Here is a 19,138-nt window from a genome sequence, read left to right as displayed (position 1 = left end):
TGTGACAGAGTCTGTGTTGGACTGGACTGTTCAGCCACCAAAGAACTCACTTCAGGAGTGGAAGCAAGTCTTCCTCTATTCCGAAGGATTGCCTATGATGATGATGATGATGACTCTCTAGCCATTTTTGGCTCATTTGTGAGGCACCCTCATGGTTGAATAGCCACTCCTCATCAACCCACAGGAAGAATGGCCAATTAGGTAAGCCCCCACGGACAGTTGTGCAACCAACAGAACTGTACTCGAGTGGAACCTTGACAATAGTGGAACCATGCTTGAGTGGACATTCTCCCTAGTATCACCCAGCACGTATCAACAACTGCACACATTTATATAGCGCCTTTCATGTAGCGGAACATCACAGGAGCATAATCAGATTTAAAAAAAATGACGCCTTCAAGAGAGGAGAGGGGCAGGAGAACAGGGGGGAAATTGAGGCAGAAACAATGTGCATTTTGAAAGGACTGTCATCACTTCTGAACACTTCAATTATGTAGCCATATTTGCAATCATTAGCTCTCAGAAGAATACATTACTGTGGAAGACTAGATTCTAATTCTGTGACTGTCGGGTGAGGTTAGACAGGGTACTGATTATGCTCAGCGCGCTGAAAGCATGCAATAATTGGGGAGAAACATTGTTCCAGGATCAGGGCTTTGTGATAGGGTCGGAGTGGGAAATAATTTATAGCCCTGGAATTCTACATAATGGGAGAGAATGGGAAGTGATTTGGTAGATTGGAATTCGGTGATTAGATTAGGTGTGCGCTGATGTGGAGCCAACTGTACACTGCTTGGCCTGAATTGGAACTGACATGCGGGTTGCCAGGCAAATACACTTCAGGCAGCATTTGTGTCAAAGGAATCATGGGCAAGTTTATGCTCTCGCTCGCTCGCTCTCTCTCTCTTTCTCTCTCTCTCTCTCTCTCGGCACGGCTGCCCCATTGCAGCCCAAAATAAACGCAGCCAGCAACCAAATTATCCAGCATGACTCGAGTTAGTACTGGGGAAGGGTCCCTTCCTACAGGAATGTGAGGATACCATCCCCCACCCACCCACCAAAGCAATGCTGAGCTACAGAGAGGTGGGAGGTTAGTAAGATCACAACCTGGTACTGGTTGGGGGAGGGGGTGGGTGAGCTAAAATGGGCTTCAGCATCTCAGTTTGGGTAATGACAAGGTCGACCATGGTTCCCATTCCCGATCACTCTGCGGTGACTCCTGTTGGAAATTCCTTGTGTTAAGATGCAATGCGCAAACAGGAATTGGCCATTTGGCCCATTGAGCCTGCTCTGCCATTTCGTCAGCCCCGGTGGCGCTTTATCTCTTGAATCCCAATTTCCCTTTCATTCCGATCGCTTTACATCCTTATTTCCCAAGGTAAGTGACTTGGTGAGGATAGGATTGGACTCAGTTGCGATGGCTCTCATGGCCTAATAGTCAGCGAACACTCACTGTCTAGGCTCATGCACGAAGAACGGCTATTTGAGCACCCACGAATCTGTACCTCAGAGAGAGTCAGTGCCTTCAGAAGAGATGGGGGAACTATAACCCAGGGGAACCAGTGCCTTCAGGGGAGGAGAGGGAGCTGTACTCCAGGCAGGGCGGGTAATTTTAAAGTGCAATGATGTAAAACGGGTGATAGCGAATCGGCAGCCTGTCTTACATCCCTCCCGATTGAATTGCGTCTTTAGAAGGGGGGAGGAAAACTGTTGGGGGGGAAAAAACACAGTCAAAAAAAAAAACACAAATCCTGGTTCGGGAGGGAGTAGGGCAAGGGAGAGAGATGGCAGCTTTATAATTAGAACACAGAGTCCTCACACGGCACGAACAGGCGTCTCAGGGCTCTGCTGACTCGGTGAGACTGAGACACGTCAGTGAGGACCGTGGAGATTTGCAGAGCTGGGACTGCTGTTGAGGACCGTGTGAGACTGTTGTCTCCAACAAGACACTTTGAATGGGTGTGTCTGGGTGGGATTTCCTTCAGCAGGAATCCTGCAGCATGTACCCGCTTATAAACCGGGGCCAGCAGAAAATGGAAGGCCTTGGAAACTGGACTAAAAGTGAACAGTGACAAGATCTAGCGAGGCAATTTTTATTTAAGATCTTACATTCACATGCATATTTTATGAAGCCATATGCTTGCGATAGGAGTAATCCAGGGCTGGTTCATTCTGTTTCTCCATTAGTGAGGGAGCCATTCACCATGTAAAGAGGTGGGGTGGCTCAGTAGGTAGCACCGTTGCCTCAGATTCTGATGGTTGTGGGTTCCTGCTCCGAGGGTTGCAGAGTGTAATCTGCACTGACGGTAGGTACTGAGGGAATGCTCCATCGTCGGAAGAGCTGCCCTTCAAGTGGGACATTGAACTGAAGCCCTGCCTGTCCACTGACACGATTATGAAAAGGAGCGAGTGAGCCTTCGCCAATGTTCCTCCCTCAACCGACAGCATCAAAAGCAGATTAACTGGCAAATTAAGAGCAATGCTACCTCATGTCATCTCACGTAAGCAATGCCTCGATTTCAAAAATTCTCATCCTTATTTTCAAATCCCTCCATGGCCCTCGCCCCTCCCTATCACTGTAATCTCCTCCAGCCCCACAAACCCCCCTCCCACCCAGAGATGTCTCCGCTTCTCTAATTCTGTCCTTTTGAGCATCCCTGATTATAATTGCTCAACCATCGGTGGCCGTGCCTTCTGCTGCCTGGGCCCTCAGCTCTGGAACTCCCTCCCTAAACCTCTCCACCTCTCTTTCCTCCTTCAAGACGCTCCTTAAAACATATCTCATTGACCAAGCTTTTGGTCACCTGTGCTAATTTCTCCTTATGTGGCTCGGTGTCAAATTTTCTAATCTCATAACACTCCTGTGAAGCACCTTGGGACGTTTCACTATGTTAAAGGCGCTATATAAATACAAGTTGTTGTTGTGGGATCTTCTTGTGCACAAAATGGCCACCGTGTAACTACAGACACTGTATGACATTTCAACATCATTTATTGCACGCGAAGCACTTTGAGACACTGTGATCAGGTGCTATGTAAATGCAAAGGATGGAGAGTGGTTGTTAGTGAAGGCCCAAGCTCCTGCCCATATTTGTTCACAGAATGTGGGCAATACTAACAAGGCTGCATTTAGTGCCATTCTTAGCTTCCCTGGGAAGGGCTTCCAAGGAGAAGGTAGTGATGATGGGCATTCTGGTTCATATGTATGAACATAGAAATAGGAGCAGCAGGCCATTCAGCCCTTCGAGCCTACTCTGCCATTCAAGATCATGGCTGATCTTCTACCTCAACGCCACTCTCCCGCCCTATCCCCGTGTGTGGGACTGGCGTCACATGTAGGTCAGACTGGGTTGGGGTGGCAGGTTCCCTTCCCTGAAGGACGTTGGTGAACCAGTGGGTTTTTGATGAGAATTTAGCAGCCCAGTACCATAACCACTACTGCCTGTTCAAAGATCTCCTGAAGAGGTATCAAAGGGTATATACAAAGCCCATTAATATAGATTGGATCTAGGAGAGTGCCGTTACTGTAAGGGGGAGACAAAATTAGGGTGTTATGACTGCCTAGTGGCCTCAATGGCACCTTAAAAAAGACTTGCATTTATATAGCGTCTTTCATGACTTCAGGTCATCCCAAAGTGCTTTACAGCCAATGAAGTACTTTTGGAGTGTAGTCACTGGCCTGGGGTTCTCTGGGTACTGACTGCACAATGTTTAGGTATGATCAGAGTACTGCCTTCACACACAACTCCACCTACAAACGCAGGAATGGACACCAACCTGGCTAAACCTCCTCATTGCCAGCAGGTCTCTACGGCCCAGGATTATTGGGACTCTGGAGCTTAGGGTAGTGACACAAGCAGCTCTCTGCCTCGTTCCTTCTGATTCACGTAGCTAATTTCTATTTATTACCATTCCCCCACCAACAGCCCATGCCTCATAGTCATCATTATCATAGGCAGTCCCTCGAAGCGAGGATGACTTGCTTCCACGCCAAAAAGGGATGAGTTCATAGGTGTTTCAACGAAGTACCTAAAATTCCAGATTTTGTTCCATGCCCTATAAAAGGTGTAAGGGGCATCATTCTTCCCTCCCCGGGTCTCTCTCACACCAGGTACAAACAGACGGAACAACACTCTCCCCAATATGCCACATACCCCAAAGGTGCGACTGAGAGTATGTGCGAGCACATGGAGAGCCGTCCTCTCCCCACCCTATTCGCCAGTGTCTCAGGGCACTGGCACCTCGCCCCTCCCGCTCTACGGTTACAGAACACAAGAACATAAGAATTAGAAGCAGAAGCAGGCAGTACCGCCCTTCGAGCCTGCTCCACCATTCAATAAGATCATGGTTGATCTTCGACCTCAACTTCACTCTCTTGCCTGATCTCCATATCCCTTCATTTCCCTAGAGTGCAAAAATCTATCTATCTCAGCCTTGAATATACTCAAGGATTCACCATCCACTGCTCTTTGGGGTAGAGAATTCCAAAGATTCATAACCCTCTGAGTGAAGAAATTCTTCCTCACCTCAGTCTTAAATGGCCGACCCCTTATCCTGAGACGATGCCCCCTAGTGCTAGATTCTCCAGCCAGTGGAAACAACTTCTCACCATCTATGCGGTCAGTCCCCTCAGAATCTTATATGTTCCAATGAGATCACCTCCCATTCTTTTAAACTCCAGATAGTATAAGCCCAATCTACTCAATCTCTCCTCATAAGGATAACTCATCCCAGGAATCAATCTAGGCATTCAGAAAGACTTGCATTTCCATCGCACCTTTCATGATCACCGGACGTCTCAAAAGCGTTTTACAGCCAATGAACTACTTTTGGAGTGTAGTCACTGTTGTAATGTGGGAAACGAGGCAGCTAACTTGCACACAGCAAGCTCCCATGAACAGCAATGTGATAATGACCAGATAATCTGTTTTTTGTTATGTTGATTGAGAGATAAATATTGGCCAGGACTCTGGAGATAACTCCCCTGCTCTTTGAAGTCCAGATGAGAGAGCAGACGTCGCAACTGAAAGACGGCACCGCCGACAGTGCAGCGCTCCCTCAGTACTGCACTGGAGCATCAGCCTAGATTTTTGTGCTCGGGTCTCCCTGGAGTGGGACTTGAACCCACAACCTTCTGAGTCAGTTCAAGCATGGTCCTACCGCAGTAAATTGCACTTCTAAAACAAAAGCTCCCTTCTGGACGGCCTTTCCGTTCCATCACATCAGGATTGTCTTAGCTTTATTCCCGGCTGCAGTACCACAGCAACTGTGGCAGATCTCTTCGAAAAGGTAATTAAGCTGGGCTTTTTTTTTGCAAAAATAAGTGCCCGGGCGCTACCGTGCAACCCCTCGCTGGCGGGGAGTTAGTTAACCGGTTTTCTCCTCTTTTCTTTTAAAATTTTTTTTTCTTTTTTCTTTCAGCAATGCAATCCCGCAACAAACATCTCCAGCTGTCACAGGAAGTGAGGGGCTGAGTGTAGTTCAGCCAGTGAGGGCTGACCGAGCTTTGCACTTTCCCAACAGGCGCTAAAAATACCCAGATTGTTTGACTCGCTGCTTTTGTAACGAGCTGCCGTCAGGCAGGAGAATAAATGAGACTCGGAGAGGAGAAGAATTTGCCTGCCTGAACACAGATTGGTGGCCGTTCAGATGGAAATTTTAATTAAATGAACCCCAGATTCCGCATCAGTAGGTTGCTCGCTACCTTCCAGCTGGTTCCTATTTTTACCCTGCTTATTAAAAGTTATTCTTGCCCGCCTTTAGCTCCACTTCTGCCTCACCCCAGTGGACTGAAAGACTTGCATTTATATAGCGTCTTTCACGACCACTTTACAGCCAATGGAGTACTTTTTTGAAGGGTAGTCACTGTTGTCATGTAAGAAACGCGACAGCCAATTTGTGCACAGCAAGCTCCCACAAACAGCAATGTTTTAGAAAGAAAGACTTGTATTTATATAGTGCCTTTCACGACCACCGGATGTCTCAAAGCGCTTTACAGCCAATTAAGTACTTTTGAAGTGTAGTCACTGTTGTAATGTGGGAAATGGGGCACCCCACACGGAAAGTCTCCCTCATAGTTTCCACTGGAGATACCTTTGTAAAGAGATGGTTCAGATTATATTTGCTGATGTGGTAAAGAGCATGTGTTTGGACCATCATCTCTCTCGTTGACCATGGTGTTCATTTTTGGATTTAGCCAAAATGTGAGGTCTGGATAAAGGTGGTGTGACGTTTATGTAACCAAACACAGCAGCCATTTTGTGCACAGCAAGATCCCACAAAAAGCCAGGAGGTGAATGACCAGTGGATCTGTTTTTGATGGTGTTGGTTGAGAACACTGGAGGAAATCCCTGCTCTTCTTCAATGCCCATCCGAAAGGCTGATGCTTAACTCAATTTAATGTTGAGGTCATCTCTCCCTTCAACTGGAAAACCCTGAGCCACGCTTGAACTGATAATAAGCAGCACAGCGCAGCGAATGCATGACCCATACTTTAGTTCAACTGGTGAGTTCATCCTTTGATCTACAATAACGTTATTCTGCAAGTGGTCAAACCTCCTGGTAGGCTTCAATGCAATCAACCCTCAACCATTTATAGATCTCCGATCTAAAATGTGTTCTTATGGTTTCATATCCAAGTCTGCCTTCCCAAAACACAGTCCTTTGTTGAGGAAAGCTGAGTGTAACTGGTACTGCCCCACCTTTCATAAGAAAGCGCGTTTCATCAAGAGTGGAAAGGTCAAAGCAGACAAGTGATTCCCGCCTTCCACCTTTTCAACACGAGCCAGCAACTAAGAGACTCAAGTCCAGGAGCAGTTCATGTTGTCCAGCTCTTGGAATGTAATCCCCACTGCTGTAGACTAGATGCTTGGTCAAAGGATCTGCAGACAATGCCACACAGGCTATCTTTTGGTCCAGAGGAATCTCTTCCAACAAGGAACCAGTGAGACTTGGCCTACTTGGCTGTGTCTCAATCGTTTCAGGACTGGTGTCAGCCGTAGAAGAGCCCTCATGCAGAAGTGGGGACACAGCCAAACTGATACTACCGACTGTGAGCACGGAGAGGCATCTCAAATAATGAAACATCTCCTAGAATGCCCTCTACTATGCAGACCTAAAGACCCGAAGGACTGCAACCCTCGAGCCAGAACTTGCGTGGAATAGTGGGGAGGGAAGGTAGCCCATTGTTTACGTCCAGGGCTGTTTGCCTTGGTGACTGCCTAAAAATGCACTTTCCAATTGTTGTCAGATGTTGACTACAATCTAGTTGAAACGGTGTGACCGTCACCGAGAGGAAAGAAGACAAAGAACTTGTGTCTTCCAAATCAGCTGTGGTTCAGTGGGCAGCACACTCGCCTCTGAGTCAGAAGGTTGTGGGTTAAAGTCCCACTCTAGGGACTTGAGCACAAACAAATCTAGGCTGACACTCCAGTGCAGTGCTGAGGGAGCGCTGCACTGTCGGAGGTGGCGTCTTTTGGATGAGGCATTAAACCGAGGCCCCGTCTGCTCGCTCAGGTGGACGTTAAAGACCACATGGCACTATTTTGAAGAAGAGCAGGGGAGTTATCCCCGGTGTCCTGGTCAATATTTATCCCTCAATCAACATAAAAAAAAAACAGATTATCTGGTCATTATCACATTGCTGTGTTGTGGGAGCTTGCTGTGCACAAATTGGCTGTCGCATTTCTTATATTACAACAGTGACTACACTTCAAAGGTACTTCATTGACTGTAAAGTGCTTTGAGACGTCCAGTGGTTGTGAAAGGAGCTATAGATATCCAAGTCTTTCTTGCTTTCTTTCTTAGATAACCAATTCAGGGGAGCAGAACAGAGACAGAAAATGGTGCACATAAATACTGACACTGGAAGACCAGCTTCGTGGAACCGCTCCGTGCACCATGAGCTTAAACAATGTGAGAGTTGGAATAGACTGGATGTTAGGAGGTCCTTCTTTTCCCCAGAGAGTAGTGAGCCCCTGGAATACATTGCTGACTAGTGTGGTGGGTGCTGACTCTCTGTGCTTCATCAAAAGAGAGCTGGACCGGTTCCTGACTGAGGCAGAGATCACATCATAGGAACACGAGTAGGCCATTCAGCCCCTTGACCCTGTTCTGCCATTCAGTGAGATCATGGCTGATCTGTGACCCAATTCCACACACCCGCCCTAGCCCCATATCCCTTAATACCTTTGGGTTAACAAAAATCTACCAATCTCCGATTGAAAATTAACAATTGACCCAGCATCAATTGCTGCTTGCGGAAGAGAGTCCCAAACTTCTACCAGCTTTTGCATGTAGAAGTGTTTCCTATCTTCATTCATGAAAGGCCTGGCTCTAACTTTTAGACTATGTCCCCCAAGTCCTAACTTCCCCAGCCAGCGGAAATAGTTTATTTCTATCAGTTCCCATTACAGAATGATACAACACAGAATGAGGCCATTTGGCCCATTGTGTCTGTGCCACCATTCAATTTATTCTCTTGCTCGGACATGTGGTTACCTCATCCAGATTATTCCTCTCAGCCCCCTTTAACTCCAGTCTCTGAATGCAGGTCGGAAACCTTCTCTGTCCCAGCCCTGCACCCTCCAGTGCTCTGACTTTTGGGAGGTGTGGAGCTCTCAGCCATGCTCCTCCTGCCCAATATATACATCATATAGAAGGTAAGTGGTTTTATCGTCAACACTTGGTCAATGGGATAACCCCGACTGGGTTTGATCACATAAGAACATAAGAAATAGGAGCAGTAGGCCATACGGCCCCTCGAGCCTGCTCTGCCATTCAATACAATCATGGCTGATCCGATCATGGACTCAGGACAACTTCCCTGCCCGCTCCCCATAACCCCTTATCGGTTAAGAGGAGGAGGGGAGGTAGAACAATTTTCAGAGTCTTTTTTTCTCTTATTGGCCATGAGATTTTGTTACTTCGCCTCTCCTGGGAGATTACATGCTTGCCGAGGGTGTGGGCAGGAAGTGTGTTGTCATGATGGTCCAGCTATCATGACTGTGCGGCAGGCCTGACTGACCAGCCGATCTTTACCTGCCCATTAAACAGTTTCTGGTCCCTATATGACGAAAAAGGATATGGCACTGGAGATGGTGCAAAAAATATTTGCTAGAATGACACCAGAACTGAGAGGTTATACTTATCAGGAAAGACTGAGCAGTCCGGGGCTCTTTTCTCTGGAAAGGAGAAGGCTGAGAGATGATAGAGGTCTTCAAGATTATGAAAGGGTTTACTAGGGCAGACGTAGAGACTTCCAGTTGTTGGTAAGACCAAAAATAGAGGTCATAAATATAAGATAGTCAGTAATAAATCCAATAGGAAATTCAGGAGAAATTTCTTTACCCAGAGAGTGGTGAGAATCATAGAAATTTACGGCACAGAAGGAGGCCATTCGATCCATTGTGTCCGTGCCGGCCGAAAAAGAGCTACTCAGCCTAATCCCACTTTCCAGCTCTTGGTCCGTAGTCCTGTAGGTTACGGCACTTCAAGTGCACATCCAAGTACTTTTTTAATGTGATGAGGCTTTCTGCCTCTACCACCTTTTCAGGCAGTGAGTTCCAGACCCCCACCACCCTCTGGGTGAAAAAGTTCTCCTGAACTGCTCTCTAATCCTTCTATCAACTACTTTAAATCTATGGCCCCTGGTTATTGACCTCTCTGCTATGGGAAATAGGTCCTTCCTATCCACTCTATCTGGGCCCCTCATTATTTTATACACCTCAAGTAAGTCTCCCCTCCGCCTCCTCTGTTCCAAGAAAAACAATCTCAGCCTATCCAATCTTTCCTCATAGCTAAAATTCCCCAGTCCCGGCAACATCTCTGTATCCTCTAGTGCAAGCACATCTCTCCTGTAATATGGTGACCAGAACTGCACGCAGTACTCTCGCTGTGGCCTGACTAATGTGTTATACAGTTCAAGCATTACCTCCCCACCCTTATATTCTATGCCTTGGCTAAGGAAAGTGGGACTCTCTACCACAGGGAGTACTTGAGACAAATAGCATAGATGCATTTATGGGGAGGCTAGACAAGCACATGAGGGTGAAAGGAATGGAAGGATATGCTGATGGGGTGAGATGAAGAGGGGTGGGAGGAGGCTCGAGTGGACCGGCACGGACCAGTTGGGCCAAATGGCCTGTTTCTGTGTTGTAAATACTTTGTAATTGCAATTTCAAATGTATTTTTGTACCCAATCCCAGCAAACACCCTGAACAATGCTCCAATGTAACCATGCATCTTATAGTTTCAATTTAAGAACATGTGCGCCACATTAGAAGCCTCTTTAACCATTTTTCCCGTTGCCACAGTAACAGCCACCACAAAAAAAACCACACACACACACACACACACACATGGTATTTTACATATTACAATATACTGTCAGCCAGCGATCTCTGGGAAAGCGGCTCTACCAGTTAAACACACTGAATACTTTGTGCACACAATGGGATTGTGCTGAGGGCTGCTCCCGGTGCAATCCGCCAGCATGTAAATTATTCCTTCATTCAAATTATTTTTTAAAGCACTAAAGACAGCTTTGAAATATTAGGAGGAGACTGTACTCCGGAAGAGCTGGTCACTGTGCTCCAATAAAGGGAATGTGTGTCTTTCTCTCCAACCAAATCTAGGGCTTCAACTTCATTTGTTATTCCCACGACAGCAGGACGGTTAATTATGCTCACAGCACAGTGAAACAGGTTCAATCACCTTGGGTTTGGAGACAGTGACCAGTAACGCTTCACAACAATGAGAGAGAGAGAGAGAGAGAAAAGAGGGGGGACGGAGATCGAGAGAGAAAAAGAGGGGAGGGTGGGGGGGAAGAGAGAAAAAGAGGGGAGGGAGGGGGGAGAGAGAGAGAGAAAGAGGGGAGGGAGGGGGGAAGAGAGAGAAAGAGGGGGGAGAGAGAAAAAGGGGAGAGTGGGGGGAGAGAGAGAGAAAGAGGGGAGGGTGGGGGGAAAGAGAGAAAAAGAGGGGAGGTGGGGGGGAGAGAGAGAAAGAGGGGAGGGAGGGGGAGAGAGAGAAAGAGGGGAGAGTGGGGGGGGGGAGAGAGAGAAAGAGGGGAGAGTGGGGGGGGAGAGAGAAAGAGGGGAGAGTGGGGGGGAGAGAGAGAAAGAGGGGAGAGTGGGGGGGAGAGAGAGAAAGAGGAAGAGTGGGGGGAGAGAGAGAAAGAGGGAGAGTGGGGGGGAGAGAGAGAAAGAGGGGAGAGTGGGGGGGGGAGAGAGAAAGAGGGGAGAGTGGGGGGAGAGAGAGAAAGAGGGGTGGGTGGGGGAAGAGAGAGAAAGAGGGGAGGGTGGGGGAAGGAAAAGGAGGGGGGGGGAAGGGGAGGGAAAGGAGAAAGCGAAGGGCTCCAGTTATACAGACTCAGACCTCAACACATGCTGTCAAATGTTGTCTGATAACACTCCTGTGATGCAGCTTGGGATATTAAAGGCGCTATATAAATGCAACCTGTTGTCAATTAAACATTCAGATGAAAAAAACGATTAGGTTTTAATGTAACTTTTGCCACACTCCCCCCCACCCCCGTGCTGCAGGCAAGGGATTGCAATGACTACCTGCAGCACAGCCTCCTTACAACAGGAGGTGGAGCAAAGACTGCCCAGGGAGAGCAGGGACTTCAACAAACTGCCCTGTAATCCACCCAGATGTTGCCGGAAGAAGGTAAATGAGGAGGTAACTGCACAAACATGGGCTCAAATTGCACTCCAATTACAGCTCCCAGCCCCCGGGGGTGCCATGCTGAGCAGGGATATGCTGAGCAAAACTCTGTGTCTTCCCACAAACCTTGAGCAGGGAGGAGAGCCAGACCAAGTTGCTTCTGAGTGCTGATTGGCTGCTCTGTCTGAAGGATGTGCTCTAGCCAACTCTGCAGAGGGGTCAGGTCGAATGGAAAAGGGCGATAACATTTTAGGACGGGAGGGGAAGAGGAGGAATATGTATCCACAATATAGTCTGTTAAAAATAGCAAATCTCCCATTGAGTTGTTCCTCCAATTAGTGGTCCATCTGACAACAAGATAAAATTCATGCCGAACCTAGGCTGGCAGATCTGAGTGACAGGCTGCTCTGAAGCTTGACCCATGTGACCTCTGTACTGCAAAGCAAAGTGCTGGCCCCGCTATATCACTGAACTGTCCTCACCTAGCCTGCCACTGAAGGCATGAGTCCCTCTGCCTTTTAACCATTAGCTGAAGAAGTGATCGCATTTCACAAACTCAGCCTGCGCTTCACTCTCGGAACAATTGAATGCGACATCAGCCAGCAGTGCTCTCAACTCTGAACCAGGCTGTGGATTTTTTTAAACCCTCTGCTTGGCTGATTTGAGTTCATGTCCACTACTGACTCCCCAGAGCAAGGCTACAAGGACACTGTACTGCTGGGAGCACTGTCCTTTCTAGATGAAATTTACACGTTGTTCTTCAAAAAAAAATCCAAATCTGGAGGGATCGATTGTGGATAAGAAACATAAGAAATAGCAGCAGGACATTTGACCCCTCGAGACTGCTCCGCCATTAAATGAGTTCACGGCTGATCTTCTACCTCAACTCCACTTGCCTGCACTATCCCCATATCCCTTGATTCCCTTAATATCCAAAAATCTATCGATCTCTGTCTTGAATATACTCAATGACTGAGCCTCCACATGATGTACAACTGAGTCACACAGAGCAGGAAGGTTGTCAATTCGATCACAGTGTTAGCTGGGGCTCAGTGGGGAGCACTCTTGCCTCTAAGTCAGGTTATGGGTTTGAGTCTAGAGACTGGAGCACAAAAATCTAGGCTGACACTCCAGTGCAGTGCTGAGGGAGCGCTGCACTGTTGGAGGTGCCGTCTTTCGGATGAGACGGTAACTGAGGCCCCATTTGCTCTCTCAGGTGAATGTAAAAGATCCTATGGCACTATTTCGGAGAAGAGCAGGGGTGTCCTGGCCAATATTATATATCCCTCAATCAACATCACTGGAACAGATAATTTGGTCTTTATCACATTGCTGTTTGTGAGAGCTTGCTGTGAGCAAATGGCTGGTACATTTCCTACATCATCATCATCATCATCATAGGCAGTCCCTCGGAATCGAGGAGGACTTGCTTCCACTCTTAAAATTATTTCTTTGGTGGCTGAACAGTTCAATACGAGAACCACAGACTCTGTCACAGGTGGGGGTAAGGGAGGGTGGGACTGGTTTGCCGCAAGCTCTTTCCGCATGCTCTCGGCGACAAGACTCGAGATGCTCAGCGCTCTACCGGATGCACTTCCTCCACTTAGGGCGGTCTTTGGCCAGGGACTCCCAGGTGTCAGTGGGGGATATTGCACTTTATCAGGGAGGCTTTGAGGGTGTTCTTTTTTATTACAACAGTGACTACACTTCAAAAAGTACTTCATTGCCTGTAAAGCGTTTTGGGACATCTGGAGGTCATGAACGGCGCTATGTAAATGCAAGTTCTTTTTTTCTTTCTGATCTGCACAGTTGGCTGATCTCAAGTCTGACCAACATTTGGCCCATAGCTAGAAAGTTGGTCATGGTTCCCAGTCCTGACTGCCATCACCTTCCCGGTTGTTCATTCCTTCCTTGCTTGTAAAACTGTTAAACCTCTAACTTCTTCGACCTGAAATGTTAACTCCAGTTTCCCTCTCCACAGATGCTGCCTGACCTGCTGAGTGCTTCCCCAGCAGTTGCTGCTTTAATGTGGTGGCTGGGGTGCAATGGCCACCACATGTTAAAAAAAATCCACGCACAGGCATCTTCCACCCCTGTAGTTCAGGACCTGGAATATTAGGTCCTTCATTGAAACACCTGTGAACTCATCCTTTTTTGGCATTGAAGCAAGTCATCCTCGATTTGAGGGACTGCCTATGATGATGCTGCTTTAATTTCAGCATGTGAGAGGACTGGATTGGCTCAGCTGTAATGCCTGCCACAGTCAAATAGCCTGCCAACACAAAGTGACTTGGTTCCCACAGGAAGAGATGTGTGCAGAACCTGCCCCTCAGCAGAAGTTCACAACTTGAGAAGAGAAATAGAAAAAAAAAGTTAAAAGAAAAAAAACAAAACTTTCTGGTCAGGAAAGGCAGTATGATCTAAACTGTGAATTGCTGCATCCATCAATGTGTCCAGTAGCACCCTACAGGAGGGTAAGCAATTTATAATAAATCTGCCTTCCAATTCCCCTTCCCCCCAGAGATTGGTGGGGAGGGAACCAAGCATCCAGCAGACTGGCTAATAGAGAATCTCATTCACTGGTGGGAAGGGAAGCTTTACTCAGCTTGAACCAGAGTCCTCCGACAAGAGGCAATGCTTCAGTGTTAAAGCCACTATACTTGAAAGAATCATTTAAAACTTTAAACACTGAATTCTACACGGCCGAATGTATTTATCCTCAACAGCAGTCAGTCCAGGGGAGGCGTGGGGGGTGAGAAATAAAAATATTTTAATACGAAACGGGAATGATTTGAAAATAAATGCAATGTATAAACCTTTGAAGCTTTGTTTCTGAACAGCCACATCATTCAAATACAATAAATCGCGGCATCAATGAAACCACAAGTGATAAACAAAACAGACCTGACCTCTGTGCTCACAGGAACATTTGTGAAAGGAAAAAAAATATAAACAGCAATTTGTCAGATTTTTATGAAGCCACTGAGCCCTCTTTTGCTATCACCACTGCAAAACTTCCAAACTATTTGTATTTATAACCAAACTTCCAAACAACTATTTGTATTTATAACCAAACTTCTAAACAACTATTTGTATTTTAAGTTGCGAACGGATATTTTTTTTAAACTGTAAACATATATCATTTAAACTGAAAAAAAATCAAATTGACAGGGACATTGAAATGAATTTTATTCTAACACACTAAAGAGATATTTTAAAGTGTCGCATATACAGTAATAAAAGTTTTTTTGCTCTTGAATTAGCAGAAAAACACACATCTCTGTGCAGACAGCAGTGCTTTGTTTAGCAGCTACCCACGCAGACAGCCCGGGTGTGAGAGAAAGACAGAATAAATGTGGCTGGTCCGAGCAGCACAGCCAAGCCAGGCGAGCCCCGCCGGCGTGTGGGGAGCCGGCTAAACAATATATTTTGAATTAATCGCAATATAAACTAATTAATTTTAGTCCGAATGCGCCACCATAATCGGGCGGCGGGGCCTGCGGCTCTCGACAATAAAGCCGCCCCGGAGCCAGCGACGCTCCACCGGCCGCCCCGCCACCGCCGCTACCGCTCAACGCCGCGCTAGATGCAGCCTGCCGGCCACTTCGCCACCGGAGCACGGAGAGGAGAGGTGGTGTTACCTGGAGGTGGAGGCGCCGCCGCTCGGGGGTTTAATGGAACAAAGAGAGCCGCCGGTAACTGTGAGAGAGAGAGAGAGAGAGAGAGCGGGGAGGGGAGGGGGACAGGCGGCCAGGGCGCATGCGCGGGCTCTGGACTGCGGGACTGGGGGATGGGCGGCCAGGGAGAGAGGGGGGGGAATAGAGAGAGAGAAAGGGGGGAATGGAGGCAGAGAGAGCGAGGTGGGTGGGGGGGAATGGAGGTAGAGAGAGCGAGACAGACCCGGGGGGGTGGAGGCAGAGAGGGTGGAGAATGGGGGCAGAGAGGGGAGGGTGGGGGGGAATGGTGGGGGCAGAGAGGGGAGGGTGGGGGGGAATGGTGGGGGCAGAGAGGGGAGGAGAGGTGGGGGCAGAGAGGGGAGGGGAGGAGAGGTGGGGGCAGAGAGGGGAGGGGAGGGGAGGTGGGGGCAGAGAGGGGAGGGGAGGGGAGGTGGGGGCAGAGAGGGGAAGATGGGGGGATGCGAGCAGAGAGGGGATGGGGTGGGGGGGATGGGAGCAGAGAGGGGATGGGAGCAGAGATGGGGTGGGGGGGATGGGAGCAGAGGGGATGGGGCGGGGGGGGATGGGAGCAGAGAGGGGATGGGGTGGGGGGGATGGGAGCAGAGGGGATGGGGCGGGGGGGGATGGGAGCAGAGAGGGGATGGGGCGGGGGGGGATGGGAGCAGAGAGGGGATGTGGAGGGGAGGATGGGAGCAGGGTGGGGGATGGAGAGGGGAGGGGAGGGTGGGGGAGAGGGGATGGGGAGGGGAGGGGAGGGTGGGGGAGAGGGGATGGGGAGGGGAGGGTGGGGGAGAGGGGATGGGGAGGGGAGGGTGGGGGAGAGGGGATGGGGAGGGGAGGGTGGGGGAGAGGGGATGGGGAGGGGAGGGTGGGGGAGAGGGGATGGGGAGGGGAGGATGGGGAGGGGAGGGTGGGGGGATGAGGGCAGAGAGGGGATGGGGAGGGTGGGGGGGGATGAGGGGAGGGTGGGGGGAGGATGGGGGCAGAGAGGGGAGGGTGGGGGGAGGATGGGGGCAGAGAGGGGAGGGTGGGGGGGGGATGGGGGCAGAGAGGGGAGGGTGGGGGGGGATGGGGGCAGAGAGGGGAGGGTGGGGGGGAATGGGGTCAGAGAAGGGGGAATGGGGGCAGAGAGGGGGGTGTGGGGGCAGACAGAGGGAATGGGGGCGTGTGGGGGAAATGGGGTCAGAGAGGGGTGTGTGGGAGGGGGGCGTGTTCAGTGGGGAATGGGGGAAGAGGGGTGTGTGGGAGGGCGAGGGGGCAGAAAGGAGGGGTGGAGAATGGGGGCAGAGAGAGGGTGTGTGGGGGCAGAGAGGAGTGGGGGGGGAATGGGGCGGAAGGGAATGCGGGAGAGGCGAGGGGAAAAGGTGGGGGGGTATGTGGGTGGGAAAAGGTGGGGGGGTATGTGGGTGGGAGAGATGGGGTGGGGGGTAGTATGGGGGCGGGACTGGTGGGGGGAATGGGGGCAGATGAGGGGGGGAAATGGGGGCAGGGTGTGGGTGGTAGGGTGGGAATGGGGGGCAGATGTGGGGGAAATGGGGACAGATGAGGGGGGGTGGGGGGAATGGGGCAGATGAGGGTGGCGGAGGGAATGGGGCAGATGAGGGAGGCAGCGGGGGTTGGGGGAATGGGGGCAGGTAGAGGGGGAATGTTTTGGGGGGAAGGGGAATGGTGGTGGGAATGGGGCGGGAGTGTTGGGGGGGAAGGGGAATGATGGTGGGAATGGGGCGGGGGTGTTGGGGGGGAAGGGGAATGGGGGCGTGAGAGTGGTGGGGGGGTGAATGGGGGCGGGAGAGTGGTGGGGGGGAATGGGGGCGGGAGAGTGGTGGGGGGGAATGGGGGCGGGAGAGTGGTGGGGGGGAATGGGGCGGGAGAGTGGTGGGGGCGGGAGAGTGGTGGGGGGGGGAATGGGGGCGGGAGAGTGGTGGGGGGGGAATGGGGGCGGGAGAGTGGTGGGGGGGGAATGGAGGCGGGAGAGTGGTGGTGGGGGGGGAATGGGGGCGGGAGAGTGGTGGGGGGGGAATGGGGGCGGGAGAGTGGTGGTGGGGGGGGAATGGGGGCGGGAGAGTGGTGGGGGGGGAATGGGGGCGGGAGAGTGGTGGGGAGGGAATGGGGGCGGGAGAGTGGTGGGGGATGGGGCGGGAGAGTGGTGGGGGGGGGATGGGGCGGGAGAGTGGTGGGGGGGGAATGGGGGCGGGAGAGTGGTGGGGGGGGAATGGGGGCGGGAGAGTGGTGGGGGGAAAGGGGGCAGGAGGGTGGTGGGGGGGCGGGAGAGTGGTGGTGGCGGGAATGGGGCAGGGGAGGATGGGGGCAGAGAGAGAGAGGGGGGAGGATGGGGGCAGAGAGAGGGGGTAAATGGGGGGAGAGAGAAGGATGTGGGGAAATGGGGGCAGAGAGGGGGGTGTGGGGGGAAATGGGGGCAGAGAGGGGTGTGTGGGGGGAAATGGGGGCAGAGAAGGGGGTATGGGGGCAGAGAAGGGGGTGTGGGGGGGAATGGGGGCAGAGAGGGGGTGTGGGGGAAATGGGGGCAGAGAGAGGTGTGTGGGGGGGAATGGGGGCAGAGAGGGGTGTGTGGGGGGGAATGGGGGCAGAGAGGGGGGTGTGGAGGGGAATGGGGGCAGGGAGGGTGGGGGGAATGGGGGCAGAGAGGGTGGGGGGGGAAATGGGGGCAGAGAGGGTGGGGGGGAAATGGGGGCAGATGAGGGGGGAAATGGGGGCAGAGAGGGTGGGGGGGGAAATGGGGGCAGAGAGGGTGGGGGGTGGAATGGGGGCAGAGAGGGTGGGGGTGGGGGGAATGGGGGCAGAGAGGGTGGGGGTGGGGGGAATGGGGGCAGAGAGAGTGGGGGAGGGGGGGAATGGGGGCAGAGAGGGGAGGGTGGGGGGAAATGGGGGCAGAGAGGGGAGGGTGGGGGCAGAGAGGGGAGGGTGGGGGGGATGGTGGCAGAGAGGGGAGGGTGGGGGGGATGGTGGCAGAGAGGGGAGGGTGGGGGGGATGGGGGCCGAGAGGGGAGGGTGTGGGGGGGCCGAGAGGGGAGGGTGTGGGGGGAATGCGGGCAGAGAGGGGAGGGGAGGGTGGGGGGCGGAATGGGGGCAGAGAGGGGAGGGTGGGGGGGGGAAATGGGGTCAGAGAGAGGTGTGTGGGGGGGAATGGGGTCAGAGGGGTGTGTGGGGGCAGAGAGGGAGGTGTGGGGGGAATGGGGGCAGAGAGAGGGAATGGGGGCATGTGGGGGAAATGGGGCAGAGAGGGGGGTGTGTTCAGTGGGGAATGGGGGAAGAGAGGGGTGTGGGAGGGCGAGGGGGCAGAGAGGAGGGCGAGGTGGCAGAAAGGAGGGGTGGAGAATGGGGGCAGAGAGAGGGTGTGGGGGCAGAGAGGAGTGGGGGGGAATGGGGCGGAAGGGAATGCGGGAAAGGCGAGGGGAAAAGGTGGGTGGGTATGTGGGTGGGAGAGATGGGGTGGGGGGTAGTATGGGGGTGGGAGTGGTGGGGGGAATGGGGGCAGATGAGGGGGGGAAATGGGGGCAGGGTGTGGGGGGGTGGGGGGAATGGGGCAGATGAGGGAGGCGGGGGGAATGGGGCAGATGAGGGAGGCAGCGGGGGTTGGGGGGAATGGGGGCAGGTAGAGGGAATGGTGGTGGGAATGGGGCGGGAGTGTTGGGGGGAGAAGGGGAATGGGGGCGTGAGAGTGGTGGGGGGGTGAATGGGGACGGGAGAGTGGTGGGGGGGTGAATGGGGACGGGAGAGTGGTGGGGGGGTGAATGGGGGCGGGAGAGTGGTGGGGGGGTGAATGGGGGCGGGAGAGT

General features: G+C 51.8%; 1 protein-coding gene across 6 annotated transcripts in view; it reads right to left on the bottom strand.

Moving 5' to 3' along the window:
• Nucleotides 1-19,138, bottom strand: part of smarca4a (SWI/SNF related BAF chromatin remodeling complex subunit ATPase 4a) — a 168,279-nt gene that overhangs the window by 117,705 nt on the left and 31,436 nt on the right. For 4 of the 6 annotated variants that reach the window (XM_070867230.1, XM_070867224.1, XM_070867228.1 and 1 more), the window contains exon 1: nt 15,306-15,402. The exons of the other annotated variants lie outside the window; for them this stretch is intronic. The gene's annotated coding sequence lies outside the window, so the exon portion shown is untranslated. Of the gene's footprint in view, nt 1-15,305; nt 15,403-19,138 lie in introns of those variants that run through there. 6 annotated transcript variants of the gene reach the window in all.

Source organism: Pristiophorus japonicus, chromosome 24 (genome assembly GCF_044704955.1).
Source record: "Pristiophorus japonicus isolate sPriJap1 chromosome 24, sPriJap1.hap1, whole genome shotgun sequence".
In the NCBI taxonomy this organism is placed as follows: Eukaryota; Metazoa; Chordata; class Chondrichthyes; family Pristiophoridae; genus Pristiophorus; species Pristiophorus japonicus.
Note: the sequence above shows the minus strand (reverse complement) of the source record. Positions and strands in the feature narration are given on the sequence as shown.